The sequence below is a fragment of the Pinus tabuliformis genome, chromosome 3_2 (assembly GCF_031772625.1).
Source record: "Pinus tabuliformis cultivar Carrire ecotype Pingquan chromosome 3_2, CPIR1, whole genome shotgun sequence".
In the NCBI taxonomy this organism is placed as follows: Eukaryota; Viridiplantae; Streptophyta; class Pinopsida; order Pinales; family Pinaceae; genus Pinus; species Pinus tabuliformis.
The window spans coordinates 927,361,573-927,381,580 of record NC_142302.1 but is presented as its reverse complement, the minus strand read 5'-3'; the positions used below and the strand labels follow the sequence as shown (position 1 = coordinate 927,381,580).

At 38.2% G+C, this 20,008-nt stretch overlaps 1 pseudogene; it reads right to left on the bottom strand.

The window, feature by feature from the left end:
• Window positions 1–928: 928 nt before the first annotated feature.
• The window catches only part of LOC149183678 (benzaldehyde dehydrogenase, mitochondrial-like), a 56,273-nt pseudogene continuing 37,193 nt past the window's right edge, over window positions 929–20,008 (bottom strand).

Below are 20,008 nucleotides of genomic sequence, written 5' to 3'. Positions count from 1 at the left end.
TGGATGCAAAAAAATAGTGGATGTTGAATCTGAGACCTAAGATGTGTGTACTCCTCTCTGTGTCAAAGACTGAAAATGGGGAAATGAAAATGAGGGAAATGCAGTGAAGTTAAATATGAAACATACCTTGGCATCATCAACAGATTGAAGATCGGATGGGGTTTGATATTAGGTTTGCTACTGGTAAAACCCTCATTTGTAAATCTCTTCATTCTAGTTTTCACTCCTCCCTCTGATCTCTTCAATCTAGTTTTCCCTCTCGCCTGTTGAAAATTGAACAGACACTACTGTTAAGTGTGAAGCCAAACTGACTCACATTGTGCTAATGTCGGCACTGACACCCCAACACTTTTCCATCCCAGCCGTCACCGCCACACTCACACCAAACCTACCACACCGCCATTTGTTTCTAGATCTTCATCTGAATCACATGCATGATTCTAGATCCTCCTTCAGCCTCTATAAATTTGTATTTTCTCGGCCTGAACATCAGCCTCTATAAATTTGTATTTTATTAGCTTGAGCAAGTGATTTTTGTTCTCTAGTTATTTTTTTCTTTTCTGCTGTCAATTTATCTCTTATGTTGTATGTGATTGAGTACAGAATATGATCGAGTAATGCTGTTATTGCTCCATTTCCTGTGATGTTTTTCTGTTGCCAGAAAAGTTTTATTTTTGTTGTGTTTCTCCAAACTAACATCAATTTTTTTTTTTGATATGAACATGATAATTGAGTTCCAAATTATGAATCTAGAGTCTTTCATAAACATGACTATGCACCTTCACAAAAAAGCAAGAACCATAAAACATGGCAGAAACTATGACACCCTTCATTTCGCGTTTGATATGGCCATGATAATTGAGTTCCAAATTTTGAAACTATAGAATCTTACAGAGACATGACTGTGCAGGTTCATAGGAAAACAAGAGCATCACACCTATCTGAAGGTCATATACATTATTATTGACAGAGAAAGCTAAATTCAAATTATACTGACTTGACAAGACCATCAGGAACTGAATATGTTCCCCCACACAATAGAACCATTTGTAGGATCTAACAACCTACAAACATGGTGGATTCTTTAAAGGAGAGACAACGGCTTTAATCTGTAAGTAGTTATTGAGACTATAGATACCCTTCTCTCTTCCAGTGCCACTCATTTTATGCTACAAAAAGGTATACCAACATCAAAAATGTCAAAGCAATTAACCCAAACTGTCCTGACACATAATTCCTGAGTAAGAGTGTTCACGGTCTCTATATTCTTTGTAAACACTCTTGCTACCAACCCATAATGAGTAGCATTCGACCACTTTATTACTTTGTCTATAGTTCTATTCAAGATAGTAGGAAATAGTATCCACCAAAAACACAGTTCTTAAATCAAAATTCAAACAGACATTGTGAAATCAATATCTTCGGAATCAATTCAGCCATCATCTATACTTACTTGAATTTTATAATTGACTGCACTGGACCAAATATTTCGTCAGTAGCTATGGCCATATCATCCTATTTTTGTCACATAAATAGAGGTGAGGTAAGTATTGCAACCCCATTCATGTTAAGCAATAAAGGAAAATTTGTGCTCGAATTGACAATACCCTCACTCCTATTACTTGTGTCTAGTTCACCAGTTAAAGGTAGTAGCCAACAAATCCATAATAATGTCATCTCGAATATGTGTGGATTTCAGTCATCTTTGAGAGTTAAAATCTAGTTTAGAGTGGAAAAGAAGAACCAAACCAGTAAAAAGTAAGCATTTCCATAACTAATTGGGGAAAGATTTGCGGAATTGCAGTTATCCCCAAAATGTTATTCCCATACCTTAACTTCTAAGAAAATGGTAGGCATAATATAGAAGCCCTTGGTACCAATTTGGTCACCCCCTATTACAAGTTTTGCACCACTCTCCCTCCCAGCCTTGATATAACTCATAACCTTGTTAAACTGATCTTGGTCAATCAGCGGCATTTCAAAAGAAATTCTCAACAATATCAAAATAAGGCCACCGAGAACATCATGAAACTTCAGATTTAAAAAAGAATACTTTCTACAAGCAAAACATCCTTTGAATAGCTCAATACTTCCCAACATGCTAGTAGTAAAGTAGTCATGCTTTTGTCATTTATGGAAGGAGGACTTCACAAATCGAGCTTTGTTAATTACCAACTGGAGAACATAGTAAAGAATGACAAAATGGTTCTGATGGGCATTAACATGGTGCAAGTGCAATGCAAATTCAAGGAAAAAGGACCAGCCAAGATCTCAATTTAAGAGTTAATCTGCGGGTCCTGCAACAGTCAACTTATAAATAGACCAAGAAATTTGTGTGACAGGGACCACCAGCAATTATACATCAAAGTGCTCAGCATTCTCTTCACAAGATAGCATTTCCTATAACATTTTTAGACAACAAACTCCTTTCTCAAATGTAGTGACCTATATTTCTCTTTTTGCATAGAACCATGATAACCCTCAAAGCACAAATAAGAAGCTGACTTTCTTATTCCAAAAGACCCATTTATGCATCAGGCTTTTGATTATCACGCTTTCAGTTGCCTATTAGTTACATGCGGACAAGCAACTTTTCTCTGTTTTCTCTACTTTTGCATTAATATAGGTATTCAATGCTTAAGTAATGACCAAACACCGACCTTGCTCAACACCTTTTCTAAACGGATCACCGACCACCCGACTCAAAAACCGAGCTTTTGCTTTTTCTACAAAAATGTACAAAGGTTCGTGACCTGGAACAACAGCATTGACCCTGCAGAAAGAGCAGCAGCTTGATTAACATTTTACAATATTGAGTGCCATGCAGATTAAATACTTGAGAGATTCAACTCCTTACCTGATTGAAAAATAATGCAAAGTGAGCGAACTCCACGGCTTGATTGACATCAGCATCTTCGCATACAATAAAAGGCGACTTTACTCCAAGTTCCAATGTCACTGGCTTAAGGTTGCTCTTGGAAGCTAATTCTAACACTACTTGACCAGTAGCAGTTCAACCTGTAAAAGCAACTTTATCAATATCCATGTGCCTTGCAACTGCACCTCCCGCAGTTGGACCATATCCTGAAATGATAGTCAGAACTCCTGGAGGCAGTCCAGCCTCGTGGAAAAGTTTTGCTGCATAAAGAGTTGTTAATGGAAAATTCAAAGCAAACATAAGTAGTGGAAAATTACAAGGGATGATTTGACTGATAAGGTCCATCAACTGGAACTGTAAGACCATGTATTTTATCTGCCCACCCTGCATAGTAACGAAATAGCTGCACTACCATTGGCACTTCAACCAAGGCTGCTTGCTCATAAGGCTTCCCATTGTCCCGTGTTTCCAAGGTTGCAATCTCATCATTATGCTTTTCAAGCAAGTCAGCGAACAGGAGCATAATACACGATCTCTCATAAGCAGTCATTTTCGGCTATGGGCCCTCGTCAAAGGCTTTTCGTGCAACCCTTACAACCTTGTCCACGTCTTCTGCATCACCTTCAGCCACATTGACAATCAAATCCCCTATTCTGGGATCCAATCTTGGAATTTTTTTTCCAGAAGTCGCATTAAAAAATTTTCCATCGATAAGAAGGTGTGTATACTTTACTGGGACAGGTGGTGCTATAGGTTCTTCCAAAGCACTTGCGGTTGTTCCTAAACTTGGAATCCGAGTATTATTTATGCATGCTTCTTGTGATGAAGCTGCCAATCCAACCGCGGGTGACCTTGTACCAACCAACAGGACTACTCGAGCTAGAAGTCAAGATAGGGGCTCTGGAGCCGAGTGAAGTGCATAGGATTCTCGCGATGGCCCTGACCACTGCAATGTTGGCCTTCTGAGCATCTAAGTCTCTCATTCATATTTTCTGCACTTAAGTCTCTCATTCAGATTTTCTGCACTTGTTCCTTCAGTATGATAAATGGCCTCTCCAATCTCTTCAATCTAGTTTTCGCTCCAGCCTTTGATCTCTTCAATCTAGTTTTCACTCCTGATTGTTGAAAAGTGAACACACACTGCCTGCTCTAGAACATTAAAAGAAGATTGGGGTTGGGAGGGGTTTTGTAAAGCAAAATTAACGCTTAATTATTTTTAAATATGCCAAAACTTTCCTCTATAACTCAAACTCAGGTAAGAGCATAATGAAGGGGAGGTTTTTAGTTTCATTTGATAAACTAGCGCTAAGTTTTTAGTTTCATTTGATAAAGTAGCACCCATTTTTACTTTCGCTCTAAGTTTTTAGTTTCATTTGATAAACTAGAGTCCATTTTCACTTGATAAACTAGAGTCCATTTTCACTTTCATACTAAGTATATTAGTTTCATTTGATAAACCATCGCCCTCATGCGTGTTTTTGGTTGGGTTTGAAAGATCATCGTAACAATAATTTAATTTTAAGATTATCATTTTTATGTAACCATTTTGTTGTTAAAGTTTATGGAGACAGATGTATTGTATTTTTGGAAAATTTGAATGTTATTTGGTTATTAAAATTTATGGAGGTACATATATTATATTACTGGAATTTAGAAGGAAAAAAAAAAATTGTATTGAAAATATTTAAGTGTAAGAAAGAAACATGTGCTCTTACTTTGTTTGTATTGAAAATATTTAAGTGTTCTTGCATATTAGGTGGGTGTAAACAAAAGAGAGTCTATAGTAAAGATTTAATAATTAAAAATGTGTGTTAGTTTCTTAAAAGTTATATGAGAAATTTGGAAGGAGTAGGGTATGTACCCTTCTTTAGGTTAAATATATTCAAATTGTTGTGTGAATGGGTTTGTAAGACCCGATGTTTTTATCTTGAGGAAATGGAGTCCTCTCCACATCACTGACATAGTTTAGGTTGTCATAAAAAATATATATATTTTTGCCTTAAGATGTAAACATTTCATTTTAAGCAATGTGATAATGTGGTTTCAACAAGGCAATAAAGATGGAACGAGCATGTAGGTTTGGGATGCTAGTGTTATGTTCTACTTGAGGCATGGCGTACATCGAAAAAGACTCTAACAAGGGTTGAAGAGGTGGAATAGTTAGAGGGGTTGGGAGTTGTGGTCTCACTTAGAGGTGTAGACAAGCACGTTATGCACCACGAGAAGTTGTGAAGCTAACTTAAGACATTTGACAAGTTGTGGGAAGGCAACTTGGTAGTGGTACTAAGTGAACATTCCTTGATTGAAGTTGATACCCTCTCCTTGCACTACCACTTTGAAAGGTGAAGAAGAAATGTTAAATATATGTGCAACCCACTAAAGAAGTTAACAAGGTTGTTGCAACATATATAGGTGGTTTTTTTGTGTTGCAAAAGCAAGTGTTGGAACTTGGAAGGTGGCCATTCAAGTAGATGTATCATGGAGTTTTAAGGAGGTGCAAGGATTTGATAAGGAATGACTTACACAAATCTTAAAAAATAGGCCATATTGGGTTAGGATATTACTGTTTTTTGACATCCAAAGTTGAAGGTGCATTTTATGAAGGTGTAGTCTAAGCGCTTGGGTGTGGGTCACATCTTACGAGTATCTTGGACTTTTGGTGTGTGTTAGTGGTGTTAGTGCATTATTTTTGATGAGCACTAGCTAGAATGTGTTCCATGAAGGGAAAAAGCCCATAAGTTTGAGATGGCTTGAGCTTTTTGCATTGTAAGGTTTCGTATGCCTTAGTTTTGAGGAGACAATTAGAACCATCTTAGAGTGTGATGGGTTGTACCATGGACTTAGGTCCACTTGCATGGGTTGAGGTTTAAAGGTACCCCATGAGTTGAGGAAAATGATTCCAATTCTTATCTATATAGAGTGCTTATGATATAAGATTAATGATTTTTTTGTTTGGAAATGGAAGAGGAAGATAAGAAAGAAGAGGCATTGAAGTTTGTTGTAAATTAATCAAAAGAAAAGAAAAAAGTCTCCTTTTAGTAGGATTATTCAAGTTGCCTCTTTAATAGGACTAAATTTTAGTTGGAGCTTGGGAGTTGGCCTCTCAAAGGCTGTTATGCTCTTAACCTGCAAAATGATACCCAAATACAGAATATGTGAAGAAAAGATACCCAGAACACAGAATATCAATGATTTTATTATTCAGAGAGTAATGTTCACTTGCCTCTTCGAGGGGGCAACCTCCAATAGAGCAGAGCTCGATTACAAAATAAGGCATGACGCTCCTCGCAGGGAGTCTCTATCCTTTATATATGACTCATACATGCATTACCACGAATCAATATTGTGGGTTTTATTAATACTATCTATCTAATACTACTGCCCATTTGCAACTAACTGTGGTCCCGTCATTAATTGCAGGTTAACCACTTACAAATATTAATATGGGCGTTATTGACTCTTGACTATGACGTGATCCCATGACATAAATAAGGGGGTTAGGGTGGGACCCTAACACGCCCTCCCCCTTAAGACTAGCCTTGTCCTCAAGGCTGAAGCTGCGGAAACTGCTGAAGAATAGTGGCTGGTTCCCAAGTTGCATCTTCTGGAGAGGTGTCTTTCTATTTGATGAGGACTTCCTTAATCATGCGTCCGCGTAGGTGCTTGTCTCGTGTGTCTAGAACCTGTTCGGGTTGAAGCCAGATTGACCCTTCTTCGTCCAATTCAGGTAGACTGGTTTGAACTCGACAATTGTTCCCAATCACTTTCTTGAGGCACGATACATGGAAAACTAGATGGATTTTTGCAGTAGGTGGCAAAGCCAACTTGTAAGCCACTTCTCCAATGCATTGAAGTACTTGGTATGGTCCGTAGAATTTTGTAGATAGCTTCTGACAACCCTTGTCTTTGAGTGATCTTTGCTTATATGGTTGCAGCCTCAAAAATACCTGATCCCCTTCTTGAAATTGGCGCTCTGAGCGATGCTGGTCGACCCGTTGCTTCATGTGGTTCTGAGCTTGATGAAGATTCTCTCTAAGATGGGCGAGCATGGTTACGCGATGTTGTAGGAGTTGATCCACTACTTGTACTTTGGAGCACCCCTTGAGATAAGAAGTAGGGGAAGGTGGAAGTTGACCATATACTGCTTCATGGGGAGTCATTTTGGTGGTAGCATGATAGTTGGTGTTATACCACCATTCAGCCAGAGGTAACCACTATACCCAAAGGTGTTGCTTTTGTGAAGTGAAAAACCTAAGGTAGGTTTCTAGACATTTGTTGACGGCTTCAGTTTGACCATCCGTTTGCGGATGATATATCAATATGAATCAGGACTCATTGTGTTTAATGCTAACAAGGATTCTCTTTGACTTCCCACTAGGTGACTTTTCATATGATCGTGCTTGTCTTCCATAAGAATATTCATCACACTTTGGTGGATGAAGGCTCTTCCACTTGTGCCATGTCAACATCCTACTGGAAGGCTCTTGTCTATCCAGAGCCACATCCAATACTACTCTTCAAGACTTTGATGGACACAATTTTGTGCCTAAGGGGGTTCTTTCCAAGTTCACCATTGAGTTAGGGGGGGGAATTTTTATGTCGATGTTGAAGCCGTCAATGACACTTTGGATTAAAACCTGCTCCTTGGCCATAGTTGTTTCTATTCAATGACCATTTTTGTCTCATCTATATTTCATGTCCTTTTCATTCCTCCTGTAGGAAATAATTTGATCATTGACTAGCTCAACTATTGCATGCCATCGACCCAAATTTCCACTATGGGGAATTCAGTACCACTTGTAGGAGCTAACCCTAGTTAGTATCAGAGTGTTGGAGCGAGCTTGTTTAAAATCTCATCTCTTATTGGGGTATTTCCTCAATTACCACCACCCGACATTCCTTCATCCTATTCTAAAGCTCTTATGCATATGATCTCTTTTGACACCTGTGGACCCCATAGAGCTCTTGATCCTTGGGTGGTGTCTCCTGATCTTATGGAAGTTGATCAAGTTAGTGAGCCCCTCCACCTATTCCACATGACTCCCTCAATGACAAACCCCCTCGGTTAGTCAATTTGGAGGTCATGATTGTCCTAGTGATAATATTAGGGAGGTTATGCCTCTTTCTTCCTCTAGTCTCCTTGATTTGGAACAAGCGGAACTTGGACACGTTAACCTTAAATAACCTCACGAGTCACCTCCTCAATGTTCCTTGGAAATACCACCCATAGACCGAGTCAAGTCTTTGTATTCTATTACTAAACTTGCCAAAAAATTGCCTACTTCATTAAAACCTATTGACAAGTATCATGTACCCTATTTATGTCTTCATCCTAACTTATGTCCTCAAGTTAATTTTTTTGAACATAAATATGTTAGAACTTCCTTGACATGCTCAACCTTTCTGACTTGGGTAGTTTGATTTCCTTTGGCATGGCCCCACATTGGTGATCCATATGATCCCCTCACCCTCCTTGAGTTCAAGTATAGAAACCCTTGGCATGTTCCTGGGTCTGAGCACACCTTAGTGTCACCTACCGGACTGTGCTTCACTTCTACATATTGTACATAAGAGTGTGTTGTTTCTACTTTCTTTTTGGTTTGGTGTGCGATGCAAGTATTTACCATGCCTTATTTATGCCAAAATATTTAAAAACAGTAACAAAAATAAATAAATATATGGTCCTGTTTTGACGTAATCCATGTTTTATTTCTTTCATAATGTGAGTTAACCATGGGTCTAGTCTTTCTAGATGGTTTTTATAGGACATAATGGCATTTTTATTGTGGCATCCACTGGACCTAAGGTATGTTTCCTCTTATTGGAATATAGGGGTAGGTCATATATCACTGTCACTGATGCATTCTTGACCATTAGTGACATCATTGTGCCTTAGGTCTGACCGTATCAAGTTATGGCATTAGCCACTCTTTTATGTGCATGTTGTAGCTTGGGAGTAGATATTACCTATACATGGATTCCCTAGTTTAAGACCTCGTTGTTGTATTGGTGTTGATGCAATCATTCTTACTCCTTTTCAGAATTGCTTCCTTCTGACCTACCATGACCTAGAATTTCAGCCTCATGTCCTCTTCTTCATCTTATTTTTTGCCATAAACCAAGAGGATTCCACATTTTATCCCTTCTGATTGCCACATTGTATCAGCCTACTTTTCTAGATTGAGCCTTTGTTTCTCTCTTCCTTTTGATCACCTTCTTGGCCTATCATTTGCTTTCACTTGGTGTTTTACCCTGTCTTGTAGGAACCACTGCAATGAGTGGTCTTATTAGCTAGCCTCTTGTCCTCATTATGTCATGAGTAGTTCCATCATTACCGGAGCCATTTTCTATCATCTATACCATGTGTTACTCTAAGAGGATTTTCCTTTAAGATCTTTTTAGACTCCTTAATTTAGAAAATATTATCGAGTGAAATTGTCTCCTTCACGCTCTTTGAAGTACTTGAATTGTCATCCACCTAGTATAAGTTTAACTCTTTTCGAAACTAGGATAGAATAGTTACAAAAAAGGAATACCCTAGTCTGCTATGGCTAGGAGGTTATCCCTTGTATACTTTTATCTCATTTTTGGGATTGGGGAACAACTTTACGAAAAACGAACTTATAAAAGATAAGGGAGGGAACATTTATTTCCGTTAGTCATCAAATGGTAGTATCCTTTGTGTCACATTTGAAAATGGCACATGTTTTCTTCATTATCTTATAGTTGGGTTTTAGCTTGCCTAGGAGTCGCACCATACATATGATTCTGGCTACTCCTCTCGCTAGTTACAATTCCATTCATATTGAGCATGCCTCAATGCCTCCTGTGCCATTGCATGATATCACCTGTTGCTCATTAGTCATGATGCCAAGTCACTCTTGTGTCATGCCACTATGTGTTCAAGGAAAGCCTCAACCTATGTCGATGAGGAGTGGAAAGATAGAGATCGAGAAATTCAATGGTTAGAGTTTTGAGTTCTGGAAACTCAAGATGGAGGATCTGTTGGTGGATAAAGATCAGTGGATCATGGTAGATCCGGGTACTAAACCAACGGGAGTGTCTGATGAAGAATGGAAGAAGATGAATCGAAAGGCAAAGAGCACATTGCAATTGTGTGTCTCAGATTCATTATTGTTGAATGTATTAGGGGAAGCTACGACGAAGGCTTTGTGGGACAAGTTAGGGACTTTGTACCAATCTAAGTCTTTGGTGAATAAATTGTTCTTGCGGAAAAAGCTATATAACCTGAGGATGAAAGATGGAGACTCGGTGACAGAGCATCTAAATGCATTTAATACTGTGGTAATTCAGTTAGCATATGTTGATATTAAAATTTCAGATGAAGATAAGTGCATCAATTTGTTGTGTTCTCTAATAGATTCGTGGGATAGTCTAGTTATTGCAATAGGTAGCAATGCAACTGACTTGCAGTTTGATGAAATAGTCTCATCCTTACTGATGGAGGAGATGAGACGAAAAAATATGGAGAGCCAGAATGGTGATGCCTTGTTTGTACGAGGACGGTCCCAGAACTGAAACAAAAATAATTCATCGAGTGGGAGATCTAAATCTAGAGGGAGATCAAAATCTCCAAGAAAACCTAAAAAGGTGGTGTGTTGGAAATGCAAAAAGGAAGGGCACTACAAAAGGGACTGTAAATCTAAAGCTCCTTATAAAGGAAATGGATCTGATGATGCTCCTTCTAAAGAGGCAAAAACCACCTCAGATGAAGGTGGGGATGTGTACTTGGCTTCTTCAAGTACACATGTAGATCATGAGGCATGGTTGATTGACTCAGGTGCATCCTTTCACTTCACTCCCCATAGAGAGTGGTTCCGCGAGTATGAGAAATACGATGGTGGTGATGTCTTTTTAGGGGATAATAGGAAGTCTAGAATCATTGGTCGCGGAAAAGTAAAGTTGAAGTTGCAAAGTGGAAGGGTTAGAACACTTCTGGGTGTTCTGCATATTCCTGCATTGGCCAGAAATCTGATTTCTGTAAGCAAGCTGGATGATGCAGGTGTAAAAACAGTGTTCGAGAAGGATACCTGCAAAATGGTTCGGGGAGCACTGGTATTGATGCGGGGAGTTCGAATTGGAAATTTTTACAAGCTGTAAGGTAGCATTTTTATTGATGGGTGCAACAGTTCCGTGGTTCCTGAAAGTAGAGCAGAAAATCTAGTGGTATCTGGAGAGAAGACCATGTTGTGGCATCAAAGTATTGGACATATTGGAGAGAAGGGCCTTCGAATACTTCATGGTAAAGGTATGGTAGAAAGTATGAGTAATAGCTCTCTGGATTTTGATTTCTATGAAAATTGTGTATATGGGAAGTAGAATCAGGTGAGTTTCCCCTCTGGTAGTAAGAGGGCGAAACAGATATTAGAACTTGTGCACAGTGATGTGTTTGGACCTGTGAAGGTTCCATCACTAGGTAAGTCTGTGTACTATGTATCATTTATAGATGACTTCTCAAGGAATACATGGATATATTTCCTTAAGAAGAAATCTGAAGCCTTTGACAAGTTTAAGAATTTAAGGCTCTCGTGGAAAAAATCAGACAGAGAAGAAGATAAAGGTGCTGAGGACAGATAATGGTGGAGAGTTTTGTAGCAAGGAATTTGAAGAATTCTGTCAGAAGTGTGGTATAGCATGACAGAAGACTACTCCATATACACCTCAACAAAATGGAGTTGCAGAAAGAATGAATAAGATGTTGATGGAAAGGGCAAGAAACATGCTCAGTGGTGTCGGGTTAGGACAGGAATTCTGGGCAGAGGTGGTGGATACTGCATTTACCTGGTCAACAGGTCACCTTCATCAGCGTTGGAGGATAAGACTCCACAAGAGGTATGGACTGGTAAGAAACCCTCTCTTTCACATCTGAGGGTATTTGGATGTGATGCATATGTACATGTTCCAAAGGAGAAACCAAGTTGGATATTAAATCTGAAAAGTGCATCTTTATTGGGTATAAGGATGGTTTAAAGGGTTATAAGCTTTGGAACACAGTCACATGGAAGGTTGTGTACAACCGAGATGTGGTGTTCAAAGAGGTAAAATATGTTATTAAACATGAAGTCCAACCAAAGGAACCTGAGAAGATAGAGTTTGAGCTTAAGGAGGAAGAATCAGACTCTACAACAAAGGAGGAATCAGAAGATGAAGAGCCACAAACTCCGGGTGTGAGAAGATCAGTTCAAGAAAGAAGGCAGCCAGAAAGGTATAGTCCATATACTTTCTGTTCAAATTTTGCTTTATCTATTACTGACGATGATCCCAGAACTGTGAAGGAAGCAATAGATTCAGAGGATGGCAAACTCTGGAAAGAGGTCATGGTTGATGAAATGGCATCTTTGCACAAAAATGAGGCTTGGGATCTGGTGGACTTGTCGGCTTGAAGGAAACCCATTGGCAGCAAATGCGTGTTCAAGAAGAAGATAAATGTAGAAGGAAAGGTGGAGAAATACAAATCTCGGTTGGTAGCAAAAGGTTATTCCTAGGTGCTAGGAATTGATTTTGGTGATATTTTTTCTCCTATTGCCAAGGTAACTTCTATTAGATTACTTTTATCTGTTGCTACTGCTTTTGATTTTGAGGTAGAATAAATGGATGTGAAGACAACACTGCTTCACGGGGATCTGGAAGAGGAAATATACTTGAAGTAACTTGAAGGCTTTGCAGTGAAGGTTAAGAAAGAACTGGTATGCAAGTTAAAGAAGTCTCTGTATGGATTAAAACAATCACCAAGGATGTGGTATCAGAAATTTGATACGTTTATACGGGGACTTGGATTCACCAGAAGCAAAGCAGATCACTGTGTGTATTTTAAATTAATTGGTGATCGTGTTATTTATCTGGTCTTGCATATGGATGATATGTTGCTGGTTGGAAATGACAAAGAAATTATCCAGGATTTGAAGACCCAATTGTCCTCCAAATTTGACATGAAAGATCTTGGTGCTGCAAACTATATTTTGGGCATGGAAATTAAAGAGATTGGGCAAAGAAGAAGCTCTGGTTAAACCAGAGGAAGTATGTCGAGACAATACTGCAGAGGTTTAATATGCAAGATAGTAAACTGGTGAAGGTTCCTATTCCTGTAGGTGTGAGGTTATCTGCTGAATAGTTTCCCAAGACACAAGAAGAGGAAGAGGACATGTCCCGTGTTCCATATGCAAGTGCAATTGGTAGCTTGATGTATGCAATGGTCTGTACTAGACCAGACATTGCACATGTAGTGGGAGTATTGAGCAGGTTTATCTCAAAACCGGGGAAGGAGCACTGGACAAGAGTGAAGTGGGTTTTCAAGTATTTGCATGGCACTAGTGATCATGGTTTGTGCTACCAAGGAAGATCAGGATTGGATAGAATGTTTGATATTCGTGGCTTTGTTGATGCAAACTGGGCTGGAGATCTGGATCAGAGAAGATCTACAAGTGGGTATGTGTTTAACCTATTTGGAGGTGCAGTCAGTTAGATGTGTAAGAAACAATCTGTAGTGGCACTATCAACTACAGAGGTAGAATACATGGCAACCACTCATGCAAGAAAGGAAGCAGTTTGGTTGCAGAGATTGTGTTCAAGTATGGGGTTAGTACAGGGAGCTATAAGGATAGACTGTGACAGCCAAAGTGCAATTTTCTTGGCAAAGAACCCCGCATATCATTCAAAGACAAAGCACATTGATGTTCAGTATCACTTTGTGAGGGATATGATAGAAGACAAAAAGGTGTTGCTGGTAAAGGTGGACACTTCGAAGAATACTGCAGATGCATTGAAAAAATCTGTGAGCTCTGAGAAGTTCTCTTGGTGTAGAGAGACAATGGGTGTTTCGAGGCTGGAAGAATGACTAAGCTCTCTTGTGGCCCCCTATGGAAAGAAAACAACAAGTGGGAGAATGTTGTGTTGTGTTATATTCTTTCCACAACTAGCCCACGTAGTTAACCGGGGGGTTAGAGGGGGGTGGAGCCCCCATTCGTTATGCCGATTGTCTAGTGGGGGGGGGGGGTCACAGGGGTTTTGAGGTGTACTTGTAACCCCACTTTATGGGGTCCAGGGCATCGCCTCGGAAAATTTTGGTTTTGGACCCTATGTTAGGTTTGGCAGACCCACCTATGGTTTTATGCATGATTTTCGTACATGTTTTTTGGAAGCGATGGTTTTCGGTCCATGGTATTGGACACGATGGTTTTAAGTCCATGGTATTGGATGCTTCAACATGTATAAATATGTATTATAACATTGAAAGGAACATAATGAAAAATCAAGCTAGTAGAGAATCCATACAGGCTGGTAGAATTTTTTTTTTTGTTAATGGAAAACCTGTGAGCAATTTAGGAAACCAACGTTTCGGACTAGCTAGGTGAGTCCATCATCAGGGCAATGAGATCTGAATTATGAGAAGAGAGAGTCGAGAAATTAAGTTATTAATAGAAGAATCGAAAGATATCTCTTAGCTTGTACTGTCGGCTGGAAGATTTATATTTATAAATTAATTAATTCAATTTAATTTCAATAATTTAATTTTTTTTTTTTTTTTTTTTTTAGTTTATTCATTTATTAATTTATTTTTATTTTAAAATAAAATAAATATTCAAATATATATAAACAAATAAAAATAAATTAATAAATGAATAAACTAAAAAAAAAAAAAAAAAAAAAAAAAAAAAAAATTAAATTATTGAAATTAAATTGAATTAATTAATTTATAAATATAAATCTTCCAGCCGACAGTACAAGCTAAGAGATATCTTTCGATTCTTCTATTAATAACTTAATTTCTCGACTCTCTCTTCTCATAATTCAGATCTCATTGCCCTGATGATGGACTCACCTAGCTAGTCCGAAACGTTGGTTTCCTAAATTGCTCACAGGTTTTCCATTAACAAAAAAAAAAAAATCAAGCTAGTAGTTCCGGTTTTGGGATCCAGCGGAAATCTCTATGTATATGTGTTTTATGTGTTATGCTCTCACATTGTTTATTTTCTGTGTTTTAGAATTTGTATGTAGGTAATTTCTGTACGAGGTTAAAACCTACAATCTGCAGTAGCTAGTTGACATTTTTGAGTGGGACATCCCTATGTCAGTGGTACTTCACCACTTCATGACTTCATCCATAGATCACGTCATCTTGTTTTATTTCGTGTCAGTTAATGGGAGATACATCAAGGTATTCCTTTGACATATCTTCTTTTGTCGACTTCAACTCATTTCCTAGGAGCTTGTTTTAGGAACCAGTAGTACCTTGGAGCTTACAGACCTAAGTGGTAGGATTCCTCCTAAACGATAGTGAGTTTACATCATTGGATATTGATTGGTCGAGTTCACTAGTGTTCGACATCATCTCATATATTCACACTTGACAGACTGTACTAGGTACCTTAGGGTCCATTTTCCTTATTGGTGGATTCCCTTGCATCTCTAGTTTACCTCATTGGCTAGTTGTTGAAAAATGAAACAATAAAATCCTAATTTAATTGTGTCCTTGAATTAAATGAAGAAAATTCTTTCGGTAGAAATCACATAAGAGAAATTTTTGGCCGACAGGTTTCGAACCAACAAGTGTGGTTCATCATCAAGACAAGATGAAGAGGTAGACCATGGCAAAGGCTTAAATAGAGAGAAATGTAGAGACATAATTTCAAGTAATGGCTATATTTGAACATTAATATTTAAATTATGATATTAATTTATTAATATATTAAAAACAAATATTATTAAGTAATAACTATATTAATATTATATATATTCGTTACTTAATAATATTTGTTTTAATATATTAATAAATTAATAGCATAATCTAAATATTAATGTTGAAATATAGTCAGTACTTGAAATTATGTCTCTACATTGCTCTCTATTTAAGCCTTTTCCATGGTCTTCCTCTTCATCTGGTCTTTATGATGAACCACACTTGTTGGTTTGAAACGCGTTGGCCAAAAATTTCTCTTATGTGATTTCTACTGAGAGACATTGATTAATTCATTATGGATCAGAGAAGCCTGAATACAGGAATTAAATTGTAATTCTAATTCTCATAGAAACTTGTAATGGTTGACTAAGTTAATTTGACACAGTCAGCTCAGTTAATTCAAAATTGGGAGTCTATCTAGAGTCCTATAGAGTGGTTCCTAAATTTTAGGGGCCCAAGTTGAGTTATTTTGAGTTGTAATTATTTAATTCAGTTTAACTGAGCTAAATTCAATTAAACTAGTTCCAACTTATGGATGAATTAGTGGGAGATCTAGTAGTGGGGTGTCACCAACACAACTCAATTACTAAACTAAATATTCACTCATAATTAACTCATGCATGTCACATCATAAAAAGATCCAGTTGCGATTAGAGTTCAGGGACAATGTACTATTAGTTGTAAAATCATCTAGATTAAATTGACAGTGCATGCAATAAAAGGAAGGCCTATTGATGGATTGTGCAGTTATGGATGAGAAATTTCCCAACTAAATATGGGATAATTCTCTAGGAAAGTGCACAAGGAAATAGGAGCTTGGGAGGTAGAAAATTTATTGAAGTATTGACTGGAGCTTGTTTGTGAAGAAGTGAGATAGACTTTGATAGTGCAAAGTTTTCTCAGGCTTGAGAAAAGCATTGCAATATTCTCAACTTTTATGATTATTTCAATATACAGATAGCTGGGGCTTTTAGTTATGGATTTCCCCTGAAAATTATAGTATTATGTGTGATTAAATTCTTCCTTTTTCTACTTCATGATTTCATCGATCAATTATTGTTTCTGTTGATGACTAGAGTAGATTCAAGTCAATTGTTTTAGCATATTACAACCTACAGTTTGAATATGCAAGGAATTTCTACATGGTATTAGAGATTAAATCACTATAGAAGAAGAGAATAGGAGTTTGTCTTTTATAGGAGAAATCAAATTTGCAGCATCATACTTCAGAGCCAGTAGGATGTCATTCTACGGGTTAAGGCTCGAATATTCCATTGAGGGTAGTTTGAACTATATTTCTTGGAAGGATAGGATGGAGGTAGTGTTGGAAGATAATGAGCTTAAGGAATTCATAGGCAATGATATTCCTAAGCTTCCAACAAATGATGCTCAAGATCTAGAAGATTGAAGAAAGTGTGTTGAAAAGGAGAGAAGGATTATCCTAGAAGGAGTATGAGATCATATTATCTCGAACCTACATAGTAAGGAAACTCCATTTTCCTTGATGGGCATGTTTCAAAACAACAATGACCACAAAAATATGGCACTGGAAGACAAGCTTAGAAATATCAAGATGGAGAAGGGTGATACAATACTGAAGTAGTTGACCAAGTTCACCCAATGTCGGGTTGAGCTTGGAAGTGTTGGTGTTACAGTTGATGAAGATGATCTGGCGAGCCTAGAACTTCTAGGACTTCCCAATAGTTTGCACAATTATAAGGACTCAGTTAATGGGAGGGAGAAGCTACCAAATTCGTAGTGATTGTGGTCCGACTTGGTACAAGAAGAGATCCCACAGAACACCAGAGTGGATCCTCATCCAAGAATGATAATGAGGAGAACTTTGCCTTAGCTAGAAAGGAAAAGAAAGGGAATGGGAAGTCATCCCATTCCAAATCATATTCCAATGAGGGCAGAAAGAAGAATGACATTTCAAATATCAATTTATTTCATTTTCATGAGTTGGGACACTATGCCACAAAGTGTCTACACAAAAAGCCAGTAAGAAGCCTTCAGGAGGAGCAGAAAGTGAATATCTTTCTTCATAATTCGAACTGGATTTCACCCTCATCGCTTGAATGGTGACATCAATGATGGGTAGTGTGTGGTACCTGGATAGTGGAGCCTCATTCCATATGAACATAAACAAAGAGTGCTTCCATAACTTGAAGGAGAAGGATCTCGAGATGCACATCGAGATGGGAGATGATGGGAGGTATAGCATGATCAGAATCAATATTGTTACCTTGTAGAGGGAGTTTGGTTCTCCTCTCACATTAAAATATTTCATGTATGTTATGGGTTTGAAGAAGAATTTGGTTTTAGTTTCCATGTTGGAGGATTGTGGCAACACTATGATATTTACAAATGATTTCCTTCATCACATAGCCTGAGGAAAAGTGAATTAGATCAGGGTTCAGGTGAAGAACCTCTACAAATTAGATGTAAAAGACTGCGCTTCTTTGAGCACTAAATAAGAAAATATGTAGAGCCAAGACATTAGGGAGTTGTGGCATATAAGATTGGGTCACTTGCACCACAAATCTTTGAAGGTCATCCAACAAATTTATACATGACTTCCCTAGGGTACACTAGAGCAGAGAGACACATGAAAAGGGTGTACATTGGGGAAGTACACCAAAGCATCCTTTCATGATAAAGAAAGTCGAGCGCAAGAGACTGTTGATTGAGTTCACTCAGATGTGTGTGTACCTTTCTCGACAACGTCCACTACCAAGCATAGATATTATGTAATATTTGTTGATGATTTTTCCAGTAAGTGCTGGATTTTGTTCATGCAGAAGAAAGATTAGACATTTGCTAAATTTTGTGAATTTAAAGCACTTTTCGTGAAAGATACTGGCAGGAAGGTTAGATCTCTTAGAAGTGACAACGATGGATAATATGTGTCGGCTGAATTCAAGAACTTCTGTGCATCAGAAGGCATTCAACGGGAGCTGATATGACCTCATAACCCATAATAGAATGGCGTGGTTGAAACGAAGAACATAAGTATTGTGGGAGAGGCATGGGTGATGTTACATGATCAGGGCCTATTGTTGCACTTGTGGTCTGAAGTGTGCAACATAGCTATTTATTTTCAGAACATAAGCCCTCTTCCTATTCTCGGGATGAGTACACCAGAAGAAGTTTTTTCAGGTAAGAAACTAGATGTGGCACACTTTAGGATCTTTAGTTCATCAATCTACTATCATGTTACCAAGGATGCATGGAAGAATCTAGAGCCAACAACTGAGTTGGGCATATTTTTTGGGTACACTGATACACCTCACAACTATCGGGTGTACCTGCTATCCAGCGGGATGAAAATGGTTCATAGAGATCTGAATTTCGATGAAGAAAATACCATGAGGAATTCCCTTGAGAGGAAGCTTTAGTTACATGTAGATGAGGAGATTTTAGCTCCAAAGGAGGAACCTCAGGATGATGTGGAGTAACCAAATGCAAAGGAGCAAAGAGTGGAAGAACCCACTCATGCAGAGACTTCCACAGATGGAAGTAAGTACACCAGAGAGGCTGGCAGATTGATGCATGATGCTAGAGAGAATGTGGGAGCACCCAAATCACAACGTAGGAAGAAGATGTCACTAGATCAGTACACTAGCTACATGGATATGATGAGCGAGAGTGTATAGGTTGAGGCATCCTCATTTGAGGAAGCAGTACAACAACTAGTATGGGTTGATGCCATGGTTGAGGAGTATGACTCCATTATGAGAAACAATGTTTTGGAAGTGGTCCCAACAGCAGCAAACAAGTCAGTGGTGAGTTCCAGATGTCTTTATAAGGTAAAGAAAGCCGCAGACGGGAGTGTGGAGAAACATAAGGCCATATTTGTGGCCATATGGTTATCTCAGGTAGAGGGAATTGATTACAATGAGACATTTTCTCTAGTATCAAGGTAATCATCAATCAGATCTATTTTAGCAGTGTTAGCACAGATATGATGGAAGATACATCAGATGGATGTGAAGACAAAATTCCTCAATAACATGATTGAGGAAGAGGTGTATATTGAGAAACCAGAAGGATTTGAGACCTTCAACAGAGAGTCGCATGTGTGTAGACTCAAGCGAGCATTGTATGGACTAAACCAAGCGCCTCATGCTTGGTACACCAGAATTGATAGCTATTTCACCGAATTAGGATTCACCAAAAGTGAAGCAGATGTGAACCTTTTACATATTGTGGTTGAAGGTAAATGTTTTATTATAGTATTATATGTCACTTATTTGATTCTAACAAGTGATGAGAAGCTGATAAAATCTTCCAAACATGATCTTGCAAGAGAATTTGAGATGAAGGACCGGGGCTCATGCATTACTTTCTTAGTGTGTAAGTATGGCAAGGTGATGAGGAATTGTTTGTCTCTCAGGAAAAGTATGCCAACGAGATACTGAAGAAGTTCCACA